Here is a 23,909-nt window from a genome sequence, read left to right as displayed (position 1 = left end):
TCATTCAGGGACTCGACTGGAAAATCTGAACAGCACAAAGGGAAGAGTAAGGGCAACCAAAGATTAGTTGCTGCAGGGAGCCAATGGGGAGCAAAAGAGGAAATGTCACATGCAGAGAGTTCACTGGACAGAGGGGTGGCTGCTGTCTCCATTGCCTCAGTACCCAGTGTGACCACGGCCACTGCTGTTGCCACTGATGCTTCGGGAAGCTAGAAAACATAGCTTATCCTGGATGAGGGTGCTTCTTCAGGGAGATGCCTGAAATTGATGCAGAGGAGGAGTGAAGCTGAGGGTGTAGCTATGGTGACAAGGCTCTGTGCATATGTGTACACTAGTGGGAGCAGGTGCTCTTCACTGCTTATTCCTCGGATTAGGTAATTAATCACGCTCCTGTAGTCCACTGTCTTCCTCACTGTCCATGACAGTTACTCCAGTTATCGTTTGTAATTATTCATTTTACCAACTTCCCATGTAGACTGCTGGCTCAATGAACTAAGACCATGTCCCTGCTTTCTTTCATGTCCTCTTGTGCCTGGCACTCAGTGCACAGGTGCTGACGGACCACCAGCCAGGACCTCGAGAGACACCCTTCTCTTTTCTCATTGAAAACATGCACAGAGAATCAAGGGGTCTCGTGGGAGTGCCTGGTTTTTGAGAAGAAAGCTGCATTTGCAGGCTGTGTTTTCCCTTGACTATGTCTGTATCATTCAACTTTAACAGGAAAAAGATAGAAAGCCTGGGCAGGTAGAGTGTGGTGGGGAATAGAAGCCAGGAGGACACGCTCTCCTTTCCGGGGCATCTCTGAGTAGAGATGTGGTGGTCACCGAAGCAGGCAGAGCGGGGATGCCAGAGCAGCCAGCCTGTATGCTCTCTCACCACCCATCTCTTCCTCCGACCATTATTCACGCCTGCGGCCGTGATCCCACAGGCTCATCGTCACTCCCCAAGGAAACCGACGTGAAACAGATTGATATGAGGACTGGTGTGTTTTATCCACAAGCTCCGTGGGAGTCACCATCCTGAGAGCAGTTCCCATCCTCCCAGAGAGAAGCTCGAGGTCTGGGTGTGGTCTCTCCCCAAGAAGATGTTCTTTCTCTCTCTTGGCTGAAAGGGAATGGACTGATTCCTGTCCTCGGAGGCGTTCAGTAAGCTCCGATGTTGAGAGTTTATGAGTGTGACTGTCAGGTCTGATGGATGACCACGGTTTGGGCTCCCCTGGATGCATTTTAATCGTGTCTCTGCAGATGCACTTAGCAGACTTGCACTTGTCCGAGAAGCTGCCAGCCATCCACCATTTGACCACAATATAACCTTGACACGTCTGTAAAGCACATACTTTTTTTTTTTTAATCCAGACAACTCTTGTATGGGAGGGATACAAAATGCATTTTATCTCGCATGTCCATTCTGATCACTTATTGGCTGCTTGGGGCCCTGTGCTGAGAAGGATTCTGAAGTGCTGTGATCAGTAGATTACGGGCACTGGGAGACGTATGGCTCGTTCATAAGAAATACGCTAAGACCCAGAAGGCTCAGTCAGGGGCCTTTCTAAGCTTTCCCAGGAGGAATTCCGCTGCTTCCCTAGGGTGCAGAAGTAGTGATGGTCAATCCTTTCTTTCCTTTTTGTTAATAGCAAAATTTCCCTTCCCGTCACACTTGCCTGTCACAAGACAGGACGTATTTCATGGTGTCATCAAATGTTGGAGCCGGATGATCCCTCAGAGAGCATTTAGTCTAAGCATCTTGTTTTACGGAAGGTGAACCTGAGGCTGTAGGAATCTCATTTTCAAAAGGTCAAACAGCTGGTGAATACAGGTCGTCTCTCTCCCCTTTGTCTTCTTCTAGACCTTCTGCTTCCGAGGCAGAAAATCTGTCTTTACCTCAGCTCTCTGCTCGTAAAAAATTCGGGCTCGTGCAGGAGGGGACCAGCTGGAGATCGAGAGCTGTATCGGCACCACCTTGGAGCAACATGGCCTGACTCTCTCCCTTGCTAACTGAGTAACCAGGAGTCAGTGGCTTAATCTTTCCAAGCCTCAGTCTCCTCGCCAATTATCTGAGGATGAAGATTGTGAGGACTGATGAGATAGTGAGTAGAAAGTGTGTAGCCCTGAGCCTGGCTCCGCCAACACTGGCTGTTGTTATTGTCTGTAGGACGTTCTAGTTGGGCTCAGTGATTCCTTCTCGTTCCGAGAACCTATAATGTGGAACACTGGCTGACAATACATGGGACTGCCTCTGAAACACCTGTGAGGAGTTCCAGGCAGCCATCAAGATTGTTCTAGCAAACAAGACTCTATGTGAAGAGTGAGATCTTGGCTGACTCGAAAGCAGTCATTGTTTATTTCAGATAATATATTTATCATCAGCATTATTACTACCGCCATGAATCACCTTCAAGGTATATTCTGTGAGTATCGCTCTGGTTCGATGGCAAGTTTCAAGTCCATGAAGGACTGTCTGGAATTCTTAACCCCCTTACATACCTCCTCTTTTTCGCTAATTTTCAGTCTTACTTGTGTCTTAAAATTTTCTTTTTTTATTGAATTATAGTCACTTTACAATGTTGTGTCAATTTCTGGTGTACAGCATAATGTTTCAGTCATGCATATACATATATATGTCTTTTCATATTCTTTTTCATTATAGGTTACTACAAGATATTGAATATAGCTCATTGTGCTATACAGTAGAAACTGGTTGTTCATCTATTTGACTTGTGCCTTTAAGCAGATTCTTCTCAACAGGGTGGTGTTTTAAGCAGATCTTTGTATCTTGCTATAGTTTTAATTAGGATCATATTTATATTTGCTTTTTGATTGATGCCTTATTCCTGGCTTACATCCATAGTCATTTCCTAGAAGACACAGATTTAAAAGCTTAATAAATAAGTTATGACTGTGTGTGTGTGTCTAGGTTTAAGTCAGCACAGCTTCTGAACAGTGAGTGCTGGGAGTTTGTGAAGGGGAGTGGTGTCTTTAGAAGGAAGCATCTCCTGTGCCTTGAGATGTTGTCTGGGCATGAGTCCCAGGATTGCCTTTCTCAGTGACACAGAGAAAGAGCAATCATCCCAATCTTGTCGTCCTGCTCCACACCATGTGTACCAGGAAATCAGCTGGGAAGATGCCACAGACATGAACTCAACTGACTTCTCATTGTGAGGCATCCCGAAGCCCCAGTGAGTACCTGAGCCTGAACGTCATCCTGCTGGAGACGTGCTCCATGGACAAAGGCCAGCAGTGGGCTTGGCGTCATTCTGACAAGACCCAGGGGATCTGAAGTGTCCTTTGCAGCTGGATTTCATGATCCACCAGGGAAAAGTCACTGAACTTGGGGTCTATTACCTTTTCATGAAAAGGAGGCAGACAGACGATGAGGAAAAACAAAGGCTTTGTGTCGAAGTGCCTGGGTCAGAGTCCTGGTCGGCCCCTGCAGTGGTGTTAGCCAGAGCTGGTTCCTCCATCTCCTCCAGAGATGTAGTTAAAAAATTTTTTTTATTTAAGTATAGTTGGTTTACAATGTTTGTGTTAATTTCTGGTGTATGGCACAGTGATTTGGTTATACATATATATATATACAGGAGCAGTTTTCCCATCTGTAAACTGGAGGAGGATTATACTTCCACTGCTGACTTATGGGCTGTCGAGAGGATCAATTGAGATAATAGATACAAAAGGATTTGTAAATTCTTAAGTCATTTTCAAAAATAAATTTCTTACAACAATCCTAACAATTATAGTGATGCAAAGAAAGCCCTGCCCTGCATTCAAGTCCCAGGAGCAGAGAGGAGGAGTGGGAGAGACATAGAAAGAACAAAAGGCACAATCTCTGACTCTTAAAAGCCACATCTCAGACTGAGCACGTGGGTCCTGACACTGAACCACGAAGGAAGCCTGGAGGTCAGGGCTTGTCAGGCAGGTCTCTCTCAGCTGTGAGTGACAGAGCCCACGTCAGCATGGCCTCAGCGGACAGGAACGCACTGTCTCTCGTCACAGTCAAGGTCACAGCTGGATCCAGAGGGTCACTTTCATTAGGACTCTGTCCCCTCACTCAATCTCTTGGCTCCACTTTCCTCTCTGTTAGCTTAAATCTTGGGCAAAATCATCCCACAGTTCTTGTGTTGATCCCAGCAATAAAAGAGCTCCTCATTCCCAAGAAAAGTCCTAGAACTTGAATCCAGTCTTGAAATGAATGGCTTGGGCCACGTTGGTCTTGCTTCCTAAACCAACCGCCATCACTAAGAGCACGTGATATGCAGGTTCACTCATTTATCCAACTCAGTTATTGAGCATCGGCCTTGTTCCTAAAACTTTGCTGGGAGCTGAAGATATGGCGGTGGACAAAACAGACAATCAAGTAAGTGCATAAACAAACAGATAATTTCAGACACAGATTCAAAGTCCAAGGTTCTGGGCAGGGGCCAGGACTCTACATTTTTGCAAGCTCCCCAGGGAATCGGATGCCAGTGGTCTGTGGCCCCTACTTTATTAGATGGTATAAACACAGGATAAGGAATGTGCTCTGAAGAATCAGTGAGCAATGTTTAGCTGCAAGCACTCTTTCTTGGATTGGGGAAGTTTGCAGACGTGAACAGAGTAGACAGCAACACATTGGTGACAATAGCTCCAGGATGGAGGGGGACACAGTCTGCTTGCTTGAAGGGCAGGAGCAGGAACTATAATTGTTCAAGGCATCATTTCTCACCCTGGAAGACCCAGCACCACCCAAGCCAAAACTCGGGTATTTCCTGTAGATATAAAAATGAGGCTTCCTCCCTTTCCAGCTTAAATATTTGTAAAGACACAGTCTGTGTGGGAACTAGTCATTTTGTGTTCCAGATGTGGGCTACATGTTTAGGGTCCAGTATTATTTATTGTGGTTGATTATTATTTCACAAGCTGTCGCCCCTCCTTCCCTCCCCCTCCCCTTCAGAGCAGCCTCTGACATTGCATTTCCTCCCCATCCCCCCGGAAAGGCCAATCTTAGCCAAAGATGTGTCTGTGTGTGGAGTCCAGTGGCTTGTTTCTTAGAGGCAAAGAGTGAATGATGCTTTGAAATCTGGTTTCACAAGCCTCCCAGTTTTACCAAGGGTGAGAAACCAAAGCTGAGCTAGAGCCATGCCAGATAGCGCTTCTGGAACCTTCTCGTGCAAAGCTATCCTGAGGCTCTACCTGTGAGCTTGTCCGGTTTGCTTCCCTGGGGAAGAATCTTTATGCTGTGGGACCTCCTTTTCTTCTGAGCTTTCTGTCTTGCATTCCAGCCTTTGGTCTCTATCTCTCCTTCCCTGGAGGTCAGACATCGGGGCCTTGCCGGGCCGGGTAGGCAGAGGTGCTCCGTGGATATTTACCCAGCAAACGATCTATCACTGCGGTTGGTGTGGGGAGGGAAGGTAGTTACAAGGCAAGGCACATAAGGAAGGCAGGGTGCAGACCCCAGCTGAGGAAACTGGCAAGTAGCAAAATCTGTAGTGGATGCGTTAAGTTTTCTACCCAGGGAAGCAACAGATGTGACGCCACTCCTGGATAATAGGGCAGGAGAGCCTGAGAACCACTCTTTAGACGCTTCCTTCTGGATCATTCACAGATCAGTCACTTAACTGGAAACAGAAATGAAAGGTGGAGACTTAGAACCTGAAGAGGGCAGAGTGGAAATGCTCGGGGCTCATCCTGTGGGGCTCACTGTACCGGACAGGGAAGTGGTCCAGCCAAGGGGGAGGGGGTCACTTGGTCAAGGTCAGCTGGGAGCTTTCAAGGACAAAGTGTTGCAAAGCCTAGGTTGAAGCTAGGGAGACCAAGGGTGGCTTAGACTCACCCCAGAGGCTCAATTCTTAAAGCCTATCAAGCCGGATAATAAAAAATGGGTATCATTTAGTCGTTTATGGATAAAGGAATGATATGAGTCAAATTTTGACTTTGCTTGAAATTTCTTCTGTGGCAAGATGCTTGGTGGAGTGTGAACAGCTCCTTTTGTGGAGGAGAGGACTTGACAGGGAAATGGCAGGTCCTGACTCCTCTCTGTAACTGAACATTCTCCTGAACGGTGACACCCGGTCCTCTTGGACCTGGCAGTTTCCTCCTTTTTAAAAGAGCTTCTTGAATAGAATTTGAATCCTAATATTAAAGAATAATCATAAGAAAATAAAAAGATGAAGAATTAATTCAAATCACATGTCATTTCCTATTTTCACCCACCCCACCCACCAATCCAAAGTTCTTCACAAGGTCTGCCCCGCCACCCGACTTCTCACCACCCTGGGTCCTGCCTCCATTCTTTCAAAGTTATGCATCAAAATCATCAAGTCTGGGAATGCGGGTTATCTGTTTTCAGCATGTGAGAAATTGTCTCCTTTTTAAAAATTAATTTTAAATAGTCAGATGAGTTGTCAGTATCAAGGCCTGAACTGTGAGAGCTGAGTCCAAGTGAAATGGTAGGGGAGGGAGTAGGGGAGGGGGGTGGGGGAGGAGAGAAGAAATACAGTCCGGCATTCACTTAAAAAATGTTAGTTTGACTTTCTGTACTAAGGTGAATGGGGGTAGAATTTCCCGAAGCCGAGTTCAGATGTGACGTCCTTTCCTAAAGAGGCCCAGTTAAGATCATACATCAAATCACCTCGCAGATCTGCATGTGGAAAGGAGCGGTTTATGGATATAAAGGCCTGTTCACCCAGTGAATTACAGGTAAGGAGATGTTCCTTCCTTCTGTCTCCAAGACACTATTTCAGCCGTTTCCGTATTGATTTTGTCGGCTAGAAAGCCCTTGTTGTCATTAATTACATCTGTTCCAAACTGGAACGAGTGGAGCTAGGTCGGTAGTAAAACAAGAGGAGGCAGAAAATCTTGCAGAAAACCTCACCAGCCCAAAGTGCTGGGAAAGGCAGGACTGGAGTTACCTGTGCAGGGATTCTAGACTGCCGGAGGGGCGCCAGGAGGACAGAGCTGCCTTTCCTGGCAGAAGACACGTTCAGAGCTCCTCTCGCTCCCCCAGGGCCAAGCTTGTCTGAGTCACTCCACAGCATCGGGTACCAGCCTTTCTCTCCACCTGCCCATGAATCACTGGACCCCTCCCTTCCCACCATCAACATGTTTTCTTGGTTTAGTTTAGCTGACAACACTCAGGTAAGATCCATCCCAGGAAAGGTAAGTACTTTGGTTCTCAAGCTATCCCTGAATTAAAATCACCTATGGAGATTAAAAAAAAAAAAAAAAAAAAAAACAACAAACCACTGATGTCCAGGGCTCACCCCTTGAAAGCTTGATTTAATTGGTCTGAGTCGGCCCAGGTGTTCATTTTTTTGTTCTGCTTGTTTTGCTTTGTAGCTTTCCCCATTGATTCTAAAGTATGGCCAGGGTGGAAACTTACTGTGTTTAAGAAAGGCATAAACACTTCAGGGGAGATGTCGCTTTTCCATCACCGTGTTTGGTTCAGGCTGGAGCCCTCGGACCCAGCCCAGGCTGGACGGAGGAGGCCTGACTTCTGGCCAAGTGCCTCAGCCTCGCTGGGCTCAGGTTCCTCTTAGATGAAGTTAGGAGGGTGGGCGGAGTCCCCATTTCCCCCGGGATGCTGTGTCTCCTGTAGGACTTCCGCTCCTCTGCCTGCCCAGGTACCATGAGAAAACTGGCTTTCATGCCTCGTTTAGTCCAGGTCATATAAGGGACCCTACTTTGCTCTCTCTTCCCTCAGATTTCAGTTTTGGTATAACTCGAGGTTGTGGGGCGAATCACATCCTCTAATCAAACATTTTCTAGCAGTCAACCCTTATTGGCTTGTGATTGGCAACACAAGGCCTGACACGGGGGAAAAAGGTCAGGATATTAGGCTCCAGATGGCAGGCAAGCTTGTCCCTTCTCAGAGCTAAAAGGATACAGGATATACCTCAAAAGGCGCCTTGGACTTGAGCCTGGCAAGCTAGATGCTCACGACAGTTAGAAACTTCTGGATTGAAAAAGAAACTTAAAGCTCTTGGAGGCACAAAACTCCCCCCAAATCCCTGATTTAAACACAAAAGACGTAAACGTCTACTTACCCACAGTAGACTGGATGTCGTGTAAGAGCTGCTGTATGAGTAAATACATGAGAAATGGGTTAATAAATCTTAAGGGCAAAATTGAAGTGCACATAAATTAGAAAGATGCACATTACATTTCCCCTGAAACGGAGCACATGGTGAAAAATAAAATAAGACAAAGATTTGGGGCTGAAATATGCTGAGGGCTCACTGAGCCCACGCTGCGCACAGAAGCAGTCCCGGTGCTTAGGTCCGTGAGCATGTGCGTGGTTCCTTTCTTCCCCTCCCGGAACCTGCTGCTGGAATCTAGCGTCCTGTCCTTTTTCATAAGCTTCTCTGCAGGGTAGACGTACTCTCCCGACTGGGGCTCTATTTGCCCTGCCAAATCCCATTCTGAAAATCAACTTTCGAAATGGCAGCTTTACAGGGACACAAACAAGGCTGAAAACTAGGGATCAACCAACAGGAACGGCTTGAGTTCGGAAGTTAAAGAGAATCCGAGAAGCCCTTTGGCGCAAGCTTGTGTTTCCTGAGGATCCTGCTGGCTTGTGCCAGTTGCGGTGACCGGTCTCTCCAGATGGGATGTGCGACTTGGTGCACTGGGCTGTAATTGTCCGTGACAATTGCAGGCTTCTTACTCCACCAAGAAGAAGAGATATACCAACAAAAGCAGCGACCAGAAACCCTCACTGTTTGAGGCAGATGTCCTATTAAAACTGTAATGGTCTCCGTTAGAGAAATTCCTCCTCGTGTTCTCGTTCTTTGTTTCATGTACCTGTTTTTCAGTAGTCTTCCCCCAACCACCTTCCTCAAATCTCCTGATATCTCTTTTGTGGAAGAGAACTGAAGGAATTGCTAGCCTTGACTGCTCTCACTGTTTGGATACATAAGAAAGTATTTTTCTTGTTAAGTTTCTCATCATTGAGACCCTTGCCCTGAGCATTGCATTTTTGCATTCATTCACTCTTGCATCCATCCATCTACCCAGCATTCATGCATTTACCATACCCTATGAGGACATTAGTTATTTTTGCCTGCCCAGAGATGTTCCTTCTCCTTTTTGCAACAACGTCATTTTCCTTTAGGGAAATGTCCTCATTCATTTTCAATCCATGTGGTTCCAGTGGGACTGACCCAGCACCCGAAAGCAGGGCACACACATCGCCCAGGCCTGGCCACTGCACCGCCTCAGTGACTGGATTGATTGGGCAAATCAGAGCCAGTCTACCTCCCTGGTCTGTGGCTGGGACTCTCAGGAGATAGACTGTCACATGGTTGATTGGCAAGCTGTTGGGATGTCAGCTTCGAGTTGACAACAGCCAAGGATTATTACATATATTACCTGAGGGAGGAGTAAAGAAACAGAACAGAGAGATGACGAGTGGGCAGGCAAGTCCCCTCTGCCTGGCTGAGCATCTGGATTCAGTTGCTTCAGTTTTGATCCCTGAAATTTTCAGGCTCATGAGTGAATAAATACCCCTTTTCACTTAGGTCATTTTGAGTTGGGTTTCTGTCACTCGCCAATGAAAGAGCTCCGTCTACTCTACTAGACCCTGAGGCCAAGACAAACAGATTTCAGGGCCCAAGCAGCAGAGTAGAGTGGTTGGGTGTAAACTCTGTTGCCTGCATTTGAATTCTGACTCCACCATTGACGGAGCCCATGACCTCACACAAGTTCCCCTGTGCCTTTGTTTACTCACGTGGAAAATGGTGAAGGGACAAATGGTACCTACTTCACGGGTGGCTGTGAGAATAAGCTAATTTGGCTGGGGTGTTTAGTGGTGTCTGATCTGCAGCAAGCATTTAATAAATACAAGCTACAGGCAAATTGTGGTCAGCGGTGTCTATAGGCAATAACCGAGATCACAGCCACATCAGTGCACTCAGGAATCCACCTTCTTATCTTTCTCCTCTTTACCCCACCTGCATAGATTGTACTGTCGTTACTAATTCACAGCAAACCATGGGTGTTGGGAGCGTCGGCATTGTTTGCACCCGCGGCATATCTCTGCCAAAGCTGACTAGTACATCACCTCTCTGCACCCACTGCAGGTAATGACGACGGCAGGATACGCCGTGTGGGAAGTTATCTGCAAGTATGTCAGGTGGTTGCCTCTAAATCCATCGTCAGGCGGGCTTCTCCAGAGAGACTCGTAGAACAAATAGAAGTACTTAAGTTGCAAGGATTATTACATATATTTAAAACATACAGCAAGAAGCAAGAGGAGAAAGGGGGTGAGTTAATGCGCTTAGGATAGGCTCCTGTAGGGTGGACGGACCACACTGCCTGAATGCTGGGTGCACAGTGTCTCTCTCTGCACTTCCGCTCTCCCCGCTGATAGTGTGGTTATTAGGACCAGAGTTGAGGTTTGAGCACGAGGGCTGTGCAGTAAAGGGGTAACTCAGCAGGGGTTCAAGCCCTGTTCATTCCAAGAAAGGACTAGCCCTTGACTAGCTCCTGGGAGATAATCTTTGAGCCCTTGAAATATCCTGCCTGGTGAGAGTGCCCTTGTTTACCTGGGGTCTTGGGCCCTGCCAGATGGGTTATGCTAACAGTGTGATTTACAGTAGGGGCCTTGGGCCACACATGACTTTGGCCCCCAGTTCAATCCATGCCCATGTGACTGAACCTCAATAAAAACCCTGGACACCAAGGTTGGGTGAATTCCTAGTTGGCGACACTTTGTACCTGGTCTTGCCCGTCGTTGGGAGAATGGAGTGCCATCCATACAGTTCCAACCGGAGAGAGCAGCCAGGGGCTTGTGCCTGTCTCTCCCAGACCCTGCCTATGCACTCCCTTCCTTTGCTTATTTTGAGCTGTACCCATCTGCTGTAATAAACCGTAACAAAGAGTTGAAGTGCTTTTCTGAGTTCCATGAGTCCCAGCAAATCATCAGATCTGAGGGTGGTTCTGGGGATCGCTGACCCAGGGGCCCACAGAGGGAAGCTGTCCTGGGCCAACGTCACATGCTTGCTCTCCTCAGGAGATGCGGTACGCCGGGCCTCTGCTGTAGCTCCGCATCAGCCTGAGGGACAGCTCCGAGCTCTAGTTGAGTTTCTTGGGCAGAGGACACGTGGGACCTGAAGGATATGACCAGGAGGTTCCCACATTAGGAGATCATGAATGCTAAATGCTCATGTATACTTAACAAATCCTGATATTTAATCTCATGTGTATTTAGTACATTATGAATATTTAGCACTCAAGTGCGTCATAAATATTAGGTGCTTCTTGGTTGTTCCATCCGTTTCTACCTGGGTTTAACATGCACATGTCCTCCTTGCTGTCTGCTTATTTTATAAGTAAAATGTCCCCTGAATTCGGCCTATGACCGTCACACTTTTTGCTTACTAGCTACTTATTTCTACTTAAGCATCTTAAGATAGTTTGCCTACATTTGTAAACTACAAGCTTCTTCATTTACTGGGCCTGAATATTCTCAAAATCCTGCACATCACAGGGCTCAGTCTGATCGGGGAATTACGGGAGGAGAGTCTTGAATATATCACTAAATGCTTTCGTGCTCCAAGTACTTTAGTTCTGGAACCGAACACACACAATCTCGATTCCTGGCCTCATGGTGGCTGCCTCCCAAAGGCTTTAGCTCCCACCCATGGTTCTTGTGGAATAATAATAAGACAGATGATTACAGTAATCATGTACATAGAGCTACTATGTTCCAGGCATTTTGACAAGCACTTCACATAAATTAATGTGCCTCACAGTGAAGCACTGAAGTAGCTATGAAGCAGGGGCAATTTTAATCTCACTTCTACTGAGGGGAATGTAACATGCAGATGAGTGAAGTAACGTGCTCAATGCCCACAGCGAAAGTGACGGAAGAGCTGGAAATCAGACTCAGGAAAGCTGGCTCGGAAGCCCTGCTCCGGCCACAGCGCGCTGCTCCCTCCCACGGCAGTGTCAGCCCCTCATCGGCACGCTGCCTTGGCGGAGCTCGAGCGGAAATGCCTTATAAACATTGCTGAATATAAAACAGTGGAAAATTAAAAATGCTTTGGCTGAATGTTGATAAGAAACTAGAGTGACGGTAGAATGCCTTAATTTATGTTCACCTGTGACAACACTGTCATCCAGGGGGATGTCTCGTAATTGCCTTCATTGCAAAATGGACACGAGAGCAGAAGTTCAAAACAGCAGAGTTTCACCCAGTGCTGGCACAGCGAGGCCGATGTTCCTAAGAAAGAGTTTGACTTGAAAGCATTATGGGAGAAAAAATAGTTACTTCTTGATAGAAATATTGAAAACATAGAGTCATAAGAATGAGGCATCATCACATACAACCACCTCAGATTGGCTGGCTATTTGTCACAAGATGTGTCTGCCCACCCCAAGACACAAAAGTCGGAAATATTTTTTTACAAATAGAAAAGAAAGGTCCAGAAGCATATACAGGGCGGGTGAGATGACAGGGTGTCACACTCAGAGGTAGCTATTTTTACACTTCCCTGAGCTACTTCTGAGTGCTTATGGCCATGCTTTTCACTTCCATTGCAAGTCGCCGTCAGGGTTGCTCTGTCGAGGAGGGCCAGAGAGTAGCTAATGACCAACAACTGTAATAGGAAAGAACCAATCTGACTCCGTATTACATCTGTTCCTTTGGCTTTAAGCCTGTGCCCTGTGTCCTAGGCTCAGCCTTGCTAGCTCTGCACTCACGTAAAGATAACAAGTTGCAGGACAGAGAATAACATTTGTTTTGCTGGAGGTTTTGCAGGAGCACCAGGACCTGGCCCACGTGGACGGCTGCAGGAACAAAGAATTCCTACACCAAGAAGTCTGCAACAACCAACCACACCCTCCCCGCCCCCCCCCTTTTTTGTATAAAAGGAGATTGTATTCAGACTTGTGGAGGATGGCTCTCCAAGATATTAGTCTGCTATCTCCTCCATCTGCCGGCTTTCCGAATAAAGTCACTATTCCTTGCCCCAATACCTTGTCTCCCGATTTATTGGCCTGTCATGTGGTGAGCAGAATGAGTTTGGACTCGGTAACACAGTCAGTCAAAGGATATGAATAAAGATGCTGGCTCTGCTCCCACTGGGTGGCCATCCACGGTCTGTGAGCCTGACTCCCAATGTGTCATCTGCGGAACTATTGACTGTACACACATCCTGGGGGGCTGGGAGGTGGGAGCACAACCAGAGACGGACTCTACACAGGGTCTGGCACACAGTAGGTGCTCAGTAATGCTAGTGGAATCTGAAGTGTGTATACATTTGGTCAAAATATTCCTTTTGGAGGTGAGCCCCTAAAGGTTGCCCATCCGGGCTTCCTATTTGTCCTCAGAACGTTGGACGGGGTGGGTCGGGAATTGGGTTTCTGGCTCAAAATTAAATTTTCTTGATGACACACAACATTTAGTTTTCCAGGGCTTCTAAAAGAAAAGATCTCATGCAGTTTCTTGGAAATCAGTGCTTCTCACCTGAGCGTGTTTTAAGGCACCGCTGAATGCAGACACCCAGGGAATGGATGACAGCGGAGAGTATGATCTGTAAAAAGCTGTTTCCCCAACTTACTGATCCCAAGGACCAGGGGCTCAGCCCCGGGCAAAGTCTGCCTGGAGTTTCACCGAGATCCTAATTTTATAAAATGAGTCATTTTGCTACGTCTTCTCAGCTCCTCTGGCTCCTGTCCCTGTTCCCCTGCCACTGGCTAGTGATCCCCACGGACAACAGTCCCTGTGGCTAATGACACAATCAGGCCTCCTGGTCCCGCACAGGCCCGAGCACTTCCCGTGGTATCAGACTTCCCAGAGGCCTCTGCCCGGGAGGGCTGCGGTCACCGGCCACCAAACACGGCCCCCGATCGGCCCCTCACTGCGAGTCACTAAAACCCCTCAGCCTTGGCTGTGGAGTTCTCCTCATAACCAACCTCTCTTTTTATAGCTAGTGGTTCTCCCAGGGAGGCCTCTAACGCGGAGCAGCCTGTCATCCACCCTGAGGGCTTCTTTCCGCGTATGAAACCAAAGCATTTTTTAAAAGAGTCTCTCTGTGGCACAACAGCCTAAAATTTGCTTAGAAAGCTCGTGGCCAAGGCCTTTATGGCTCTGAGGATGTGACCAAGCAGGACCCTATTGTCATCAGTGACCATATGGTATTTGAGAGTTTTTCTCATCCTTTGGTGACCAGGATTGGGCTGGAAAAGAGGAGGGAACTCAGGTGATCTGCCCACCCTCCCTCGTTTTGCTCCCAACACCTTGGAGACAGCAGTTGGGCATTTTGCACATCTTGTTGTTCATGACTCACCCCAACTGCACATGGCTGCAGTTGTTTTTAGCCCCTCATGGGTTCTCTGTGTTCTGTTGTCCCCGCCTGTGCAAACACTGCCGGCAAGAGGCCTCAGGCCTCAGCCTGCCTAAAATGCCTGAAGCATCTATCAGCCTGACTTTAAACTGCACAAGTTTTTCTCTAGAGCACTTTCCCACAGACTCCTTTTCTAAGCACCTTTGTTCGAGGCACAAGGATATTAGAAGACTTTCAAAGCAGGAGGGGTGAACATCATACCCAGCAGAAGAAAGCGGACGGCTGCATCTACAAAGTCAAGGACAACTTTGCAACAAGTTGTTACCCTGTGTGTGATCTCTATGGAAACGAGCGCTACCTGTTGAACTCTTACTATAAAACTCCTGCCTTCTCTCCACCGCAGGCTCGCGGTCTTAGAGGCATCAGCCCGCTGTCACCTCCTTTGCCTGGCAAAGAGATAAAGCTGCCTTTTCTGCTTCATCCAAAACTCTATCCTTGAGTGTTTTGGCAACAAGGATAGTTCCACTGGACCTGTGTTTGATTTTCTTGTTGTTCGTCCCATTTACTCTTTTTTTTTTTAAACAACAAAAATAGTCAAGTTCATTCCCATTTAAGTCCGTTCTGTGATTGTAAATGGCGCCCTCTCATATTCCCGGGAACATCTGACTGTGGGTTGCTGGAAGCTGAGATTTCAGAGAACTTCCAACCTGAGAGTGATACTGTTCTCAAGAAACCTTCAAAGATAGAGAAGCTGTACCACCCGCCTGTGAGTTCAGGGCACATTTATTGAAGCTAAGGGAAGACACCTAGAATCTTCCAAAGGACAACCTGCTAACAGGTAATTCCCACCAGAAGTCCCAATAAATAAGGAAAAACAAAAACCAACATACAAATGAACAAACAAAAATCCCGAGATCCTGAAAAAAGAGAAAATTAGTGTGGCATCTTCCAACTCCATTTGTAAGCGTGATTAATTTGGTGGTAATCACACTAAGAAGAGCTACCATTTACTGCCAGTTGAGGCCATGCCAGACACTGTTCTAAGCAGCTGATGACAGTTCCCGCATATAGTCCTCAGGACCACACTATGAAGTAAACGCTATTGGTCCTATTTTACAGATGAGGACACTGAGGTGAACACACACGAAGCCAGAAAGTGCTGGCCCATGACCATGCTCCAGGCAAGTTCACACAGCAGCAGGGTAAGGGTGTCCTCCGGGTGCCGGTCATGGGTGACCTGCTGACCTTCCTGCCTGTGTGTGGCAGCTGATGCTCTATTTTCATTGCACAGCATTAAAATTCCAGGAAAGTTCTCTCTTCTGAAGCCACATCTCCAGTCTGTTCCATCTAGCTTCTGCTCAACCCAGTTGGTTTCAAGATACAAATCCTGCAGCTACGTCAAATCAAATGTTGAGTAAGAGAGAGTTTCACTCAGCGAGCATGCCCTGGGTTCACACAGTGTGTGGGCCTCTGGGACACAGAGACAGAAAAGCCAAGGCCCCTGGACTCAGGGATTTCATAATCCAGTGGTGGAGACAGACAAGTAAACAGACCATTTCAATACATGCAACAAATGTTATTAAGATAAGTACAGATAGCACTTAATTTGTAACAGGCACTGTTCTTAGCACTTTTCATAGATTTTTCTTAATTAATCTTCACAACAATCCCATGAGTAGTTGTGGTTGACATTTTGTAGACAGGGAAGTGGAGGCACTGGGAGGCAACATGACTTAGCCATCAGTGGAAGAGCCAGGATTCTGAGTCCAAGTAGCCTGGCTCCAGTCCCACACTTTTAAGCAAGCTGCTCTGTGGCCTCTGTCCTGGTAGAGGCAAGCACGGAGGACTGTGGGAGCACAAAGGCAGAGGGGGCCTTTCCAGATGAGGGGGCTCCCAAGTTGGGAGAGAAGTGACCCATAGAACCCACTAGTCCATGACAGGATACAACATGGGTGGGAGGGAAGGTAAAATGGTGCAGGCACATCATAGAGTCTATGCTGGGGTCAGAAGCCATGGGCTGGCAACATGGATACATCTTATGAACACAAGAGTGAGTGCCAAAAGGAAGACAAAGAATGGAACCTGTAGCCCAGTGTCTATTATGTAAATGAAAAATGCATGCACACAAAACAACAATATATATTACATAAGAACATATATAAATGACACCTTGGGAGCGTCTGTGAGGCACTCCTTTCCTAGGGTTTGCCTATTCCTCCCTCCTTCCCCGTAGTAGAAATAGCAATTACTTCCTCCCCCTTCTCATTGTTGATTGGTCCAGGGATGGACACCTAACTCAAGCTTGGCCAATCAGTTCACTTCCTTTTACAGACAGCTTTCGTGCCCAATAGAGGCACAATAGCTGAGGGTTCAGGGCAAATGGGAGCCAAAGTAGATTCAAACCCTGCCTCCACCACTAGCCACGTGACTTTGGGCATGTGGCTTAGCCTCTAAGTGCCTGGATTTTCTTGTCTGTAAAATGGGAAAATATAATACCCAACCTATTGGATTGTGTGAAGATTTAATGAGTGAATGAAATGCTTTGCACAGTGCCTGTCACATGACAGGACTCAATAAATGTTGGCCATGATTGTTTCCTAAAAGCTTGGGATGGAGAGACTAAAGAAAGGGCTTTATCTGGGGAGATGATCAGTATGCCAAGGAGTAAGTTACTTCCAATTATGTGGAGCATCCTTTATTTTATCCCTATGGATCAGAGAAATAGCATCATTTTATGGAATATTTATGAAGTGGAAAAGGTTGGGAAGCATTGCTGAGCAAGAATCAGTCTCTGGTTCAATTCCTGAAGCCTCACTATCCTAAGACCTTGAGTTCACATGATACCTCAGTATTTTTCCATTCCATAATCCCCTCTCCAAACTTTTTTTTTTTTTGGCTGAAGTTAGTTTAACTGTATGTCTGTCACTTACCTACTGAATCCTGATTAAGAGGGTCCTAATGACAGTGAAGACTCCAAAGCTCATTCTCTTAGCTCCTCTCCACACATAACTTCCATGGTGTCTTCCTCACAGTGAGAGTCACCGTAAGTGCTGATTACTGAGTTAAAAATTCTTGAAAAACAAGTACAAAATTATATATCCCTCTTAATGCCATGATCAAGCCCCAGTACACACAAACAGCAATGTCCCAACCTCAGCACACTGGATTTCACATAGAATTTTCTGGGGTAATTACACATTTCTGATTTCATGAACTTTGACTGCATTGGTAAAAGAATCAGTTCCTGCCCTTACTCGTTTATCTTCATGCTAGTAAAGTTCTGTTTGCCATTTCCTAATAGAATGTTTATGCAACTGTTTCGAAAATAATCACTTTCAGTTTTTGGAAAAGTTGGTCAAGGCTTTATTGGGAATTCAAATTTGTAAATCAATCACAGATAAATGATGGATTTAAGTTTCCTGGAACAAAAGTACCTAGAAGAGAATGTGACAGTGTCTCAGGAAGGATGAGTGAACATGAAACCTCCCCCAACCTCTGGAAGTCAGAAAATAGGCAACAAACTGATTTAGGCAATTTCACCTCTTTGAAGGCTTTCAAAGAAGCCTGACTTCTGTTTGTTCAGCCACCATTTGGAAGTGCAAGGATCAGGGACATCAAAAGCTTTATCTGAGCTTCTACATATGTTTGTGACATCGTTAATATGCCACAGAGGCATTTCTCAGAGATCTGCATGGTGGGAGTTTTTATCTCTGTCAGCTGGGCAGGTGCCATCTGATCAAGTGAGTGGCCCTTCCGGCCTGCCGAACGCCTTCCCAAGGCATGCCAGAGAGAAAAGAAAGCTGGCCATTTCCTGTGACTGGGAGTCAGAGGCAGCCAAGGGGTCTGTGACGACTTCCCAAGGATGTTTAGTCAGTTGCTGCGGTGGTTAAAAGCTTTTGCATGAACCTTGTAGTCTACACTTCCCAAGTAGCAGTACTACATCTTCAGAATCATAAGCAAGTCCAGTCACACTTCAGTAGGAAGTACAACTCCAGGACAGCGCATCTGCGGGAGGAGGAGTCAGTCCCAGGCTGGCAGGGCCCTCCACCGTGCCAGGGACCCGCCGTCCTTCCTGTTTGCTGCTCTGCTGTGTGTGCTTCCACCCCCAGGTTCACGTCACTTCACGTTCCACATCTGCTGTTGGTGCTTCAGTCTCCCAACAGGAAAGAGGATGGCAGGAGAAGGGCATGCCCACCCCGAGCTCCTTTTAAGGAGACTTCCTGGAAGTTTCTCATGCCACTTCCGGTTATAACCCATTAGCCAGAAGTTAGTCACATGGCTACATCTAATTGTAAGGTAGGCTGGAGGATATAATCTAGCTGAGATTTGGGGGTCTGATGCCATAAAAAAAGTTGAATGGGTTTTGAAGAATGCTTAGCCAACTGCCCCATCATCCTTCAGGACTCAGCTCAGGTGCCCCTCATCAGCCCTTCCAACAACAGAAGGCTTTCCTCACTTACTCTGTCACAGAACCTGTTCAGTTCCACCATAGGAATGATCTTGTTTATTTATTTGTTTATTTTTACTTTTTATGGTCTCTCTCCTCCACTAGAACAGATTTCCTTGAGCCCAGGAACCTTATCTGTCTTGCTGCTCACCACTATACCCCAGTGCCTCTTTGTGCCTGGCACCCGGCAGAAACCTCATAAACACGTGCAGTGAGTGAACAAATCATGAATGAGGGATTCATTACAGAGAAGACCAATGTGGCTTTGGGATTAAATATGGAAGCTCTGGGACTAGACAGCCTTGAATAAAATCTTGCCTCAACTTGTATTAATAATGTGACTGTGGGCAAGTGACTTAACTTGTCTAAGACTTGACTTCTTTAATTGTGAAAATGGAAGGGAGGGTTTTTGGAGGAATAAGAATTAATACATGTGAAGTGCTTACCTGTCTATCTCTTGCATAGCAAATACTTATTTTATACATGACCATCAAAATAAATGTTTATTTTTATTATTATTGGGATCTGTCTAGTCCAAAGATTCAAAATCCAAAGATCTATTCCTGTCCAAAGTCCAAAGGAGGCTTCTTGGAAGAAGGGACTTTACAGATGAGTCCAATGGGACAGGCAGGAAAGGGGCGAGGAGAACACCGTAGGGAGAAGGAGCCACACGTGCAGAGGTCTTGGGGCAGGAGGGGATATGCCGGAAGGACTGGAATAAAAGCCACTGTGGCTAGAGTGAAGAGAGGAAGAGCAGTATAAAGAGATGAGGAAGGAAGACGGGGCTAGAACACCCGGCCGCCGTATTAAGAACCTCCTCCCAAGTGCAAAGAGAAACCACTGAAGGGCTCCAAGCAGGGGAGTGCATCAGATTTGTAATGTACAGTATCCCCCCGGCTGCAGTGCAGGGAGGGGCTTATCACAGGAGAGTCACTTCTGAACGTGAGAAGTCTGCTGTATTACATTCATATTGTCAAGGCCAGGTCTGTCCCTAACACGTGCTGTGGGGCTCTGGCCAAGGAGCGCATGGAGCAGCAGACCGGCCTGGGCTGGCTACTCTTGGGCTTCTTGATTGTGAGACAGAAGCTTTTAGACAGGCCTAAATATTTAAAAGTTAGAAACAAAAATGAACAAACTGTTAAACTAAATGTGTTCTAGCATCCCGTTTTGAAAAATATGCATACATAATGACTAAAAGTCAGAGAGGTGGTTGAATTTAATTATTATTGTCCATGCCTGGGTGTTCTGTTATTGAGCCAGTCACGTCTGGGTGAGTAATAAAGACATACGTAATTCACAGTTTATTATATCTGTGTTCCATAAACTTTATTTTTCCTGTCTTCCATTCAGCAAAATCATGAACTATGTTCTTATAATCCAGATTTTCACATAATTTGTATTCCACTGAAAATAATGTTCTATAAAGGACTAAAAAATAAAACGCATTTGTATTCAGAGTCTAGAAAATTTGGATACATTTAATTAAAATGTAAATAAAGTAAATGTAAACAATTTAAAACATTCTGTATATGTCTTCAAAAAAGTTTTTTTTTCCTAAAATATTTAAAATTAACTAATGAAGCCAGGGCAACTAGCCAAGAAAAAGAAATAAAAGGCATTCAAATTGGAAAGGAAGAAGTAAAATTATCTTTGTTCACAGATGACACGATCCTAGATGTAGAAAACTCTAAAGATTTCACAAACTGTTAGAATTAATAAATGAATTCAGCAAAGTTGCAGGATACAAAATCAACATATAAAAATCACCTGCATTTCTATACACTTACAATAAACCATTTGAAAAGGAAATTAAAAAAACAATTCCATTCACAATAGCATCAAAAAGAATGAAATTACTCAAGAATAAACTCAACCAAAGGAATGAAAAACTTGTGTCCTGAAAACTACAAAATGTTGCTGAAAGAAATTGAAGACACAAATAGATGTAAAAACATTTGCTATGGATTGAATGTTTGTGTTCCCCCCAAATCCATATTTTGAAGCCCTAATCTCCAACGGAAGGTATTTGGGAGTTGGGGCCTTTGGGGAGTAATTTGGGTTCGATTAGTCCACAAGGACGGGGACCTCATGATGGGATTAGCAGATTTATTAAAAGTGGAAGAGACCTGAGGTCTGTCCACGAGCGCACGCCGAGGAGACCATGTGAGTACGCATCATGAAAGTGACTGTGTATAAGCCAGGAAGAGGGTCTTCACCAAGAACTGAATCTGATGTCACCTTGATCCTGGACTTCCCAGCGTCCAGAACTGGGAGAAATAAATGTCTGTTGTTCAAGCCACCCAGTCTATGGAACTGTGTGATCGCAGCTCAAGCTGAGACAACAACCCTCATTTGTGGATCAGAAGACTTAATACTGTTAAGATGTCAGTATTACTCAAAATGGTCTACAGATTCAATGCAATCTCTGTCAAAATCCCAGTAGTGTTTTTTTGCATAAATAGGAAGATACATCCTAAAATTCATATGGACTCTTAAAGGACCCCAAATAATCAGACCAATCTTAAAAAAGAACAAAGTTGAAAGTCTTGAACTTACTGATTTTAAAACCTATTACAAGGTTCCAGTAAATCAAAATAGTGTGGTACTGTGATAAAGACAGACATATAGATCAATGGAATAGAATGAAGAGCCTAGAAATAATTTTTTATGGTCAAATGATTTTTAAGAATTGAATGCCAAGATCATTCAATGGGGAAAAGACAGTCTTTTCAATAAATATTGTTGGAAAAACTGGGTATTTGCACTCAAAAGAATGAATTTGGACACACCTCATACCATATACAAAAAATTTTAAATGGATCAGAGACCTAAATGTAAGGGCTAAAACTACAAAATTTTCTGAAGAAAACATAGGGGAAATGCTTCATGACACTGGATTTGGCAGTGGTTTCTTGGATAAGACTCCATAGGAACAGGCAACAAAAGTAAAAATAAACAGGACTACAACAAAATTTTTAAATTCTCTGCATCAAAGGATACAATCAACAGAGTGAAGTGGTGACCCACAGAATGGGAGAAAATATTTGCAAATCTCATCTCTGATAAGGAGCTAATATCTAGACTATATAAAGAACTTCTACCACTCAATAACAAAAAAACAACCAGATTAAAAAGTGGGGAAAGGACTTGGGTAGATATTACCCCCCAAAAGACATATGTAAATGACCAAGAAGTCATGAAAAGACACTCAACAGCACTAATCATTAGGGAAATGCAAATCAAAGCCACAAGATAGCACCTCACACCTATTAGGATAACTACAAAGAAAAAATCCAAATACCCCGCTCCCCCAAACCCAACAAATACAGGGAAAGAAAAGGGAAGTACCAAGTGTTGATGAGGATGTCGAGAAATCGGAACCCTTGTGCACTGTTGGCGGGAGTGGAAAATGGTGCAGCCATTATGGGAAACAGTATAATAGTTCCTCAAAAAAGTGAAAAATAGAATTGCCATATGAACCAGCAATTCCACCGCTGAATTTAAGCAGGGTGTGGGAGAGATATTTGTACACCCACATTCACAGAAGCGTTATTCACAATAGTCAAGAAGCGGAAATAGCACAAGAGTGCATCAACATCGATGATGAATGGATAAACACGATGTGATATAAAATACAATGACGTATTCGGGGAAGGAAATTCTGACACATCTGACAACATGGATGAAACGTCACGCTAACTGCAACGCCAGTCACAGGACAAATACTACGATTTCACTTGTGCAGGATACCTCGAGTAGCCAGATTCATGAAGACAGAAAGTAGAGGGGTGGCTGCCAGGGCTGTGGGGAGGGAGGGTAATGGGGTTGGTTAATGGGGACAGAGCTTTAGTTTTACAAGATGAAAAGAGTTCTGGAGGTGGATGTCGGTGATGATTGCAGAACAATGTGTATATGCTTGAATGCCGCTAAACTGTACAGTTAAAAATGGTTAAGATGACGGATTTCATGTTATGTGTATCCTCTCACAATTAAAAATAATAAACAACTGTTGAATTAAAGAGAAATATAAGTTATAATGAATGAATATCACATTTAAAAAATTTAAATAAACATTTTCTATTTAGATATAAAAGTGTCGAATGTTATTAATTTTACAAATGTAAAACTATTTGCAACCGTAGCATGAAACGCCCACCTAGTTGCCAATTTAAACTATGGACATTAGACATCGAAAGTGTCACGCCTAAGCCAACAGAGACTCAAATTTATGAGGAGTAGAAATAATTTACTATTGAAGATAATAAATAATGCAATATGCCACCACAACTACTGTGAACACCACCCTGTTCACCAGCACCTTCAGAACCACACGTTGGAACATGATGAGAATCAAGAAAAATAGGTGCTCAACGCTTCTGGGAAACAACACCTTGTTATGCCAAGAACGGTTGCCTTCTTACTCTCGGAGAGGGAGGATTTGACAAGTGAGTGAATTGGTCTTCTTGAGTCCTTTTGCTCCTCAAACCTTCCTCGTGCTCTGAGGCAGAGTCCGTGTGACCACGTTCAGATCCAGCGTCCCCCAAAGGCAGGGCCTGCGGGGCAGCGTTTCTTGGGGGTGGGAGCCTGGACCCTGAGTCTTGCTGCGCCGGCTCTGAGCATCAGATTGCTGGTGACAGGAGCACCCGTATATCCCTCAGCAAACGTGTTGGTGTGTGTTTGTGATATGTGGGGTCTTCCAGAAGCACTAAGCCCCTCCTACCCGGGCCACAGCATGGCATTTTTCAAGCCCCACTTTCTAGTCCTCGAAATGAAAATGAACCAATTAGACTGAATCCAGCCACACAGTGAAGGCTAGAGGGGTCGCTGTCCAGAGGATTTATGTTTGTCCGAGGAGCATATTCAGGTTTGAATTTTCTAGATTGCAGCCACATTTGATCAGTTCTGTGACCATGGAGAAGTAATTTATGAGCCACATGAGAGGTTTTCTCATCTCTAAAATGGAGATTAAAATAGGACTGACCTCGTTGTGTTGGGTGAGGATTAAATGAGAAAATGTATATAAATTTCCTAGCAGTGTAACTGGCCCTGGGTGGGTATCAGTGATAATGGTGATGATGATTTGAATGGCAAGGCAGAGCTTGGGGAAAATTCATGTTCCATTACAATCTGGGATAGACTGGTCGGTACTCAGAATTAAGAGGACTCATTGGGTTAGGGCATGACTTTATCATCAAGATC

The 23,909-nt window shown here is 45.2% G+C and overlaps 1 long non-coding RNA gene across 4 annotated transcripts; it reads right to left on the bottom strand.

Moving 5' to 3' along the window:
• Positions 1-1,574: 1,574 nt before the first annotated feature.
• Positions 1,575-17,413, bottom strand: LOC123612153 (uncharacterized). 4 transcript variants are annotated; one of them, XR_006719354.2, is made up of 4 exons: positions 17,194-17,413; positions 12,077-12,214; positions 8,021-11,083; positions 1,575-6,107 (listed from the first exon to the last, which is right to left on the bottom strand). It is a non-coding gene; the product is annotated as an uncharacterized LOC123612153 (long non-coding RNA). The 4 variants fall into 4 exon arrangements; XR_006719355.2 differs by having other exon boundaries at positions 12,077-12,198; XR_012502162.1 differs by lacking the exon at positions 17,194-17,413 and having other exon boundaries at positions 1,575-4,318; positions 5,169-6,107; positions 12,077-17,186.
• Between the last annotated feature and the right edge of the window lie 6,496 nt (positions 17,414-23,909).

The sequence above is a fragment of the Camelus bactrianus genome, chromosome 25, assembly GCF_048773025.1.
Source record: "Camelus bactrianus isolate YW-2024 breed Bactrian camel chromosome 25, ASM4877302v1, whole genome shotgun sequence".
Taxonomy (NCBI): domain Eukaryota; kingdom Metazoa; phylum Chordata; class Mammalia; order Artiodactyla; family Camelidae; genus Camelus; species Camelus bactrianus.
This window is presented reverse-complemented; position numbering and strand designations above follow the sequence as displayed.